The sequence below is a fragment of the Peromyscus eremicus genome, chromosome 1 (genome assembly GCF_949786415.1).
Source record: "Peromyscus eremicus chromosome 1, PerEre_H2_v1, whole genome shotgun sequence".
Taxonomy (NCBI): Eukaryota; Metazoa; Chordata; class Mammalia; order Rodentia; family Cricetidae; genus Peromyscus; species Peromyscus eremicus.
The window spans coordinates 38,916,780-38,925,390 of NC_081416.1; positions in this window are offsets into that span (position 1 = coordinate 38,916,780).

Genomic DNA, 8,611 nt, shown 5'->3' on the forward strand with positions numbered 1-8,611 from the left:
CTCCCCCATACACTCTCTACCTCCAAAAGGAGACATGAGAGCCAAGAGCTGGCCTTGAGGTTGTCAGCGTCTCCTGCAATGTCCTTGTGTCCCCTCTAGTCTCTGTCACAACCGTTCAGATGCCTTGTGGTCACAGGAAGTGTATAAATGCATATGAATAGCTGCATCTCAATAACATTTTATTATAAACACTTCGATTTGAATTGCATCTATTCTTCACGTGCTTGGGAATATAACTCACCTTTATGCTTTCAGCCATTTAAGGAAATAAAGACCATTCTCAGCTTACTGGCTGCACAAAACTGACCATGGGCCATCATTTTGCAAACAGCAAACCCCCCTCTTCCAGGTCGTTTTCATAAACAAAGCTAATTTGAGAACAGTGGACTCAGAAGGGAGAAAGGATTTTTAACTCTTACTTAATGGAGGGCCACGTGTACTCTGAGAAAAGAAAGATGCAGAAGTTGAAACCCTGCTTGGTGCAACCCTAGACATTTACACAGCCTACTTTCCACAGTGAAATTACGGGATGTTACATTTGAACTTGGCTTTTCTTAAGAGGACACACAGCCTAAGAGAAATCCATTAGACCCAGCTCAGCATGGAAGACGGGTTGGTTTTCTCAGCAAACTCTCAATGTGGCGACTTGACCTAGGAAGGACTGACTTTACGGTGGCAGGAGGGAGCAGGATAGACTGAACTCGGCTCCTGTTCTTGAGCGGAAACACAAGAAGCAAGTTTGCTTCACTGCTGAGGTCAACAGAGGCCACTTGAACTAGAGAACTGATGAGGGAGCTTAAGAATTCAGAGCTCAGCTGTGGCTGTCCTCGCAGTCAGACACGACCCGATGTCACCCCAGGTGAACTTCCGGGGGTGACCCTGTGGATGAGCTGCCTCTCTGGAGGGCAGGGCAGGCAGTACTTTGGTAAACAACAAACCTCACTTAGGTAAGCACACACAGCAGGGGCTCATATAGAGCGTAGGTAAGCGCACACAGCAGTCTCATACAGAGCGTAGGTAAGAGCACACAGCAGTCTCATATAGAGCGTCGGTAAGAGCACACAGCAGTCTCATACAGAGCGTAGGTAAGAGCACACAGCAGTCTCATATAGAGCGTAGGTAAGAGCACACAACAGTCTCATATAGAGCGTAGGTAAGAGCACACAGCAGTCTCATACAGAGCGTAGGTAAGAGCACACAGCAGTCTCATACAGAGCGTAGGTAAGAGCACACAGCAGTCTCATATAGAGCGTAGGTAAGAGCACACAGCAGTCTCATACAGAGCAAGGGGCTTGAGCTGGCGTCCTGAGATGATGGCATCAGAGTGATTTCTGGACATGTCTTCCTTTCCCCTTTTATAAACAAAATCTACATTCAGTCTAGAAATGTGAGCATAGGGGACATATGGGACACACGGGACAGAACCGAGCAGTTGAGCTCTTACCTACCAGGCATGCATGAGGCCCTGGGCTTTTCCTAGCACTGGAGGGAAATAATGTTGGGGATGGTGGTTCATGCCTGTAATCCCAAGTACTTGGGAGGTGGAGGCAAGAGGATCAGAAGTTCAAGGTCCTCCTCAGCAAAACATCAAGCTAAAGGCCAGCCAGGACTGCACAGCAAGACTGTGTCTCTAAAGAAATGAATCCATCCTCCTGTCCTGCTGATCCTTGTAGCTTTATTCTTCTAAACACATCTCTTATGTTAAATATAAATAAATAATAATTAATTAAAAATAAATAATAAAGTAGGCTGTGTGTTTTTACAGTAAATATATCACAAACGTGTCGTAATGGTTAATCTTTATTGTCACCTTGAGTTAGAATTACTTAAGCAACCTCTGGGCATGTATGTCTATGAAGGCATTTCTAGGGCGGTTTAACTGAAGAGTGGATGTTTACCCCGAATATGGGTAGCACCATTCAGTGGGCTGGGTTCCCAGACTGAATAAAAAGGACAAATGGAGGCGCCACAGCATTCATCCTCAGCTTCCTGTGAACTGTGACCAGCCTCCTCATGCCCCTGCCCCACATCTAGAGCTGTGCTCCCCACAACACCTCTCCTGCTGTGACTGACTGTGCCCTTAAACTGTGAGCCAAAAACAAACCTTTACCGTCTCTGTCTTTGTTAATTGCCAAAGCAAATTATGCTTCATTATTGTGCATTACATACCTTTGAAAGTGTGGAGAATTGTTGAATGTTTATAAAGTCTTATATTACTTGTTAGATTTTTCTCAGTGTGTATCCATCTTTTCATATACACTTGTACTAAGCATATTAATCCCAATGTTGTAATAGTGCCCATGATTTTATGTGCTAACTACAAATAGTTTATTTTAAAATGACGTTTCTGCTTACTATTTAAAGTGAAGCAGTGAGTAGACACATGGTTCATTGGGTAGAGGCACTGCCGTGTCCCGTGGCACCTGTCTGCCCTCCCCCATTCACACACTAGCACTGCTTTTAAAGCGCACATGCCTTTTTAAACAAATATTTTTTTTAATTTTTAAAATATTTTAGTCTATTCATATACTTCACTCACCAAAATTTTCTTCCTAGAAAAATCAATGAGTTTTCATTCAAGTGTCCAAAATTATTAGCGTATTTTATCTGTAGCTGTGTATTCCTCATTCACAATAGGCAGTTTGTTGTTATTTCTTGTTTGGCTTATCACAGTGTGGCTATTTTACTCATCTCTTCAGAGCTCTATTTCTTGGATTTATATTTAAATCTCATTTTTTAATTTACCCATATCTATCTGTCTTAGTTATTTTCATTTTATGGCTCCTTGAATTTACTGCCTATTTTATCTTTATTTTTACACATTCACGAAGTATAACAAAGTATATGAGTGCCTTAGTTACTTTGCTATTGCTGTGACAGCACACCAGGACCAAGACAATTTTTAAGAGAAAATATTTAAGGTGGGTGATGGTTGCCCACGCCCAGCACTTAGGAGGCAGAGGCAGGCAGATCTCTGTGAGTTCAAGGCCAGTCTGGTCTACAAAGTGAGTTCCAAGACAGCCAGAGCTGTTACACAAAGAAACCCTGTCTCGAACCCCCACCTCAGAGAGAGAGAGAGAGAGACAGGCAGAGAGAGAGAGAGAGAGAGAGAGAGAGAGAGAGAGAGAGAGAGAGAGAGACAGACAGAGAGAGACAGAGAGAGAGAGAGAACATTTAATTTGGTGCTTACAGTTTCAGAGTGTTAGAGTCCGTGACCATCACAACAGCAGGCAGCCCGGCATGGTGCTGAAGCAGTAGCTGAGAGCTCACGCCTGAGGCAGACAGAGCGAGCTAACTGGGAATGATGTAGGCTTTTGAAACTGCAAAGCCACACATTGACACACCTCCTTCAACGGGGCCACACTTCCTTAATCCTTCTCAAACAGTTCTACCACCTGGGGACCAAGTATTCAACTGCATGAGCCTATGAGTCCATTCCCACTCAAACCACCACAATGAGACTCTGAATTTTTCTCTATTTAGGGTATTTTTGGATTTCTTTTTTCTATTTTTTATAGCCTTCAACTCTATACATCGATTTTTCTTTGACCTAAAATGTTTTAAAGATTTACTATTATTTTTAATTATGTGTATGTGTGCCTGGGTTGGGGTATGTGCACGTGTGTGCAGGTGCCCCTGGAAGCCAGAGTTCCTCTGGCTGAAGCTGGAGTTACAGGTGGTTATGAGCGGCTGGCTGTGGGTGTTGGGAACTGAACGAGTACTGTGAAAGTAGTATATACTCTAACTACTGAGCCATCTCTCCAGTCCTTAAAACTTAAACAAACAAAAACCCCAAGTCTCACTGTGTATACCTGGCTGGCCTGGAACTTGTTACATAGACCAGGCTGGCTTTGAACTCAGAGATCGCCTGTCCCTATCTCCCCAGTTGGCCACTACACCTGGCGTGATGTAAGAGTTTTTAAGGATGTCAGTCATCTTGTCTTCTCTCCTCCCTCTCCCCCTACCCACTTCCCCATACCCTCTCACTTCCCCACCCCTTACTGGCCTTGAACTCATAACTTTCCTGCCTCTGCCTTCTAAACACTTTTAGCCCTAAAATCTTGGTTGATTCTGTTCATTATTCCCTTCGTTGCCCGGTGATTGGTGGGAGTGGTTTGAATGAGAATGCCCCCCCCCCGCCCCCTCCCCAGGCTCATTGATGGGACTGTCTGGGGAGTAGTAAGAGGCGTGGCCTTGTTGGAGGAGTGTCACGGTGTGCCTGAGGTTTCAGAAGCCCATTCAAACCCCAGTTAACTCTGTGCCTCCTGCTTGTGGATGATGTGAGCTCTCAGCTACACTTCAGCACCATGCTGGCCTGCCTGCTGCTGTGCTCCCTGCCATGATGGTCATGGACTAACCCTCTGGAACTGTAAGCTCCCGATAAACTTTCTTCCACAAGTCACCTTGGTCATAGTAATGGAAAAGTATCTAAGGCATAATCTATGTGTTGTTTGTGGTCTTATATTACATACTTTCATGGATATTTAAAAGTAATGTGTAAATCTAAAATGATCTTTCACTACTCCAGGGGCTGGGGTGAAGGGTCTGCTGTGAGCTTGAGGCTAACCTGAGCTACTGTGATTTCCAGGGCAGCATGAGCTATTTTGTGAAATACACATTATTCATATTACTTTTTGGGGGGTACATTTTTATTAATTCTTCCTGCTTTCTTATAATTTTACTTTGTTTTGATAGAAAGTTATTAGTAATGGGTTTTCTGCACCCTCTATCCAACCCCCATAGTAAGTTTCTCCACCGATGCAGTAAGCCAGATAAAGACAGATTGGAAAAGTATAACAACAGGTGTATTTGAACAGAGCAGCTCTTGGGTGGGGTTCTCCAGTCCCAAAGATCAAGGCCAGAGAAGCCACGCCCCTGAATGAAAGCAGGGAGATTTTATGGGTTGTAGGCAGGGGTGATGATGTGTCAGCCATAAGCTGGGTTTGTGCTCAAGTATGGTCAAAGGCTGAGCGCTTAGGTAGGGACTTGGGCAGCTGGCAACTTCAGGGGAGGAAGCTGCAGTAGCCGCCAAGAGTGCAGAACTGGGCTTCTCTCTGAGCTGGTGGGGTTTGGAGACAGAGACAGGAATGAGGCTTCCCAGACGGTGCAGGAGTGAGCCTGAGGTTCCAACTGAACGACTGGATACCATTATGTCTTCACGTAATAGATGCTGGCAAAAATCATCTCTGTGACCCAGTTATTTCTGTCTTGAATTCTATTAGTTTCATCTGTTTTGATATTAGTGACTGGACTGTGTTCTTTGGCCTGTGTTTTAACAGCTTTGTTTTTAGCCTTTGCTTTTCAAGTGAGTTTCTAAGACAGACAACATGCACCCCCACCCCACATAAGTATTTGAATATAAGTATACACATATGAGTATGCACATACAAATGATTATGCAGATATCCATACATAAGCACACACACACACACACACACACACACACACACACACACACACACACAGGATTTGGTACTCTTCTTTGCTTGCCATGACTTCTCCGGCCTGGCTTTGGAAAACCGTTTCTGTGCTCTTACCCCATCACAGCAGGAGCTCAGGCCAAGCCTTTAACATTTTCTGATCTGTCCCTAGCTCATACGTGAGTTACCTCAACACATCAATATTCCCCTCCAGCAATATGCGGTGGTTTCCAGTGGCCTCCATTCCATGCACCCCACAGAGGTCTGTGGAGAACAAACATGGCCCGTGCTGAAAGGCACAGGGGTAAATCACCCCTGCACTTGTCATGGGATTCTGTGAACACAGCTTAACAAAGCAAACCGTGACCCTATGGAAGAACATAATGGCTGTAACAACTTAATCTTTATCATTTATTATTTTTATTTGGACAACATATATACATATGTACAAAATACCTACGGTCAGAATCCTCTTTTATAATTTCATTTGATTTACAAAAACGGGACAGCAAAATAACTTAGGTCACTAATACTGTACAAAAATAAAACTGATTAAACAGTTGTAAAGATCAGTATCTTACAGTGTTACAGACCATTCATCCGCTGTGAAAGAACATCTTATCTACCCAGAGTGATGAGTACTGTGCTAAATCTATTTGCAAACTGACAAACTAATTGGTTTCTGTAATTGTAACTACCAAATATAATTCTCAAAAGAAGCGTGATGTGGAGCTTAAAGCCAGGGTGTCATTCAACAATGGTGAAGGGCTTTCTTCTTCCCTAACCAAGGAGAGGAGATATCTTAACTCTAAAGCTAGTATATTTTCCATGAATGACAACTACTTACAGTATTAGATAAAACGGCTTCTCTTTCTTTTTAAACACCTGCGGTAGTCTTTCAAAAAATTCAGTTTGGTTAAAAAAGTAAACAAAAATTACTATCCTGCATTTGGATTTTTATAAGTTAAATCCATGGTCTTTTTAATATAAAAAGTAATTGTTTCATAGTTTTAGTGCTCAATGAACTCTAGTAGTCCTATTTGAACCATATCTCCGTGTAGTAAATCTAATTAGAATGCTGGTTCCTGTTTTGCGACGCAAAACAGGACTTATCACAAAGAATAAAAAGCCTTGAGTTTATACGTTACGTTACTAGAACATATAAGAGAATATCAAATGTGTGTCTGTCAACAACTTGAAAAGGCAAGTAGCAACTCTTCCGGGAAGTATATTGTGCATTTTTTTTTTTTTAACAAGTTGCTGCGTTTATATCCATCTAAGTGTTTGACAAGAGCCACATACAGATTCACTCCCGAAACATTAAGATTGTCTTTCACTGACTTGGTTTTCCTTCCTTTCTTTCTATGAGGGAAAGCTGAGTTTATACAAGTTAGCAAGTTGCTAGGCAACCTCAAACTCCTCACTCACTAAAAGGCAGCGCGCAGAGTACCCTATGCATAGCCTTTTCCATGAGCGCAGGAAGAAATAGGCAGCCTAACCTATTTCATATGGAAGAACAGATGTCCTTAAAACTTATTTTGGACACAGAAATTAAAATTTGGTTTAAAATAAGCGTTTCAAAAATCTGAAACAGAGGTAGAAAGTGTTCTTTATTTTTCCTGACATGTTTTCTCGTGAGAAAACACTTTCCTTTTTAGCTCGTGGACTGCTCCCAGTCCCTAATGTTAAAAGCGGTTCTCTGGATAGAACCGCTGATGCGACCGCGTTGGATAAACAGAAAACACTGTGCTAGTGATGGCTGTTGTGTTGGAAGTCGGAGTCAGCCGTGCCCCGTGCCCACTGCCGGAGCACCGATGCTGAGATGGAGTGAGCATGTGCTGGGTGAAATGTGGAGCCCCTTACAGGTGAGAACCCCGAGTTTACACACCATGTGCGGCACATGGCTAAACTAGAGTGCACCATAGCTCCCTGTTTTAAATATCAGATAAAATCATCAGAAAGTGGTATTTCTGAAGGAAGAAAATGTAAACATTTCCCCACGATCACTGCTGACTCCCCTCAATTGAGGTTTCTGTGTATTTTCATATGTTGTTGTTGTTGTTTGTTTTTTTAACTATGAAAACTGAGTTTTTTGTTTTTTTTTTCTGGCCGTGTAAAAGCCAAAATTAAGTTTTCAGTAAATGGCATAGGATGGATATAGTGGTTCAGGCCATTGTAGACACCTGGATACAAGCTAAGTAGTGGTGGGACTACTGATGCAGACAGCTGGTGATGTGATGTCACTCACGTGTTTCTTTGACCTGCGTTCACCATGAGGGGCTGTTCTGCAGAGTCGCCTCTGAAATGACTGTGGTGTCTTCCCTTGGTAGTTACTACTTATAGGGGCAAACATTTTTTGTTTTTCATATTTCAGCTCCCTTTCCTTGGATATAACTCTTGCACCTCATAGTGGGAGTCTCATAGGAACACAAGAAGGCGACCAAGAAATCCGCCCCCTCAACCCCCCCACCCCACCCCCGCCCCCAAAAAAACAAAAAACAGGCATTTCCAGGCCTGGTGATGGTTATGCACCCATTTATCAACTAACACCAGACAGGGCTGAATGCTCGTGCTCTGTCTGTGTCCTGGTGCCGTGAGTGTATTAAGATGGCGTTCTCTGAAAGGACGGGGAAATTCAAACAAATTCATGAAGTTAAAATTGCTCACTTTTGCATCTTTAAAACACTACCTTCCTCCTCCTCCCCCTCTTCCTCCTCAGCGTGTGTTTTATACATTCTGCCCTCACATCTCTGCTATGGGTTCTCAAGGAAAACGTGTATACTGTAAAAAAAAAAAAAGTAAGCAGATTATAACGTGGTGCCAAACAGAACGTCTGCCTCTACCCTCAAAGCATGTATTTACCTTAGTCACCCTCGGTATTAGAAAATAAAAGTGCAGTTTATGTTCAGAGAGTACGATTCATACAAAGCAGGGTTTGAAAGTTCCGGACTTATCATGACCTCAAGAAGGTTTGTCTTGATTAGTGTAAATTCGGACTCTGCTTATCCATTGACTATAAGTAACTTTTTTTGTTTGTTTGTTTTCAAGTCTTTAGATGACAGATCATGCTGGAGTAGGTGTGCTCTTGCTTGCATAAAAGACAGCTGTGCTATGGAGGGTTTTTTTTTTTTGTTTTTTGTTTTTTTTAAATCTCAAAAGTTAAAGTGATTCAAGTGGTGGTTCTGCTAAAC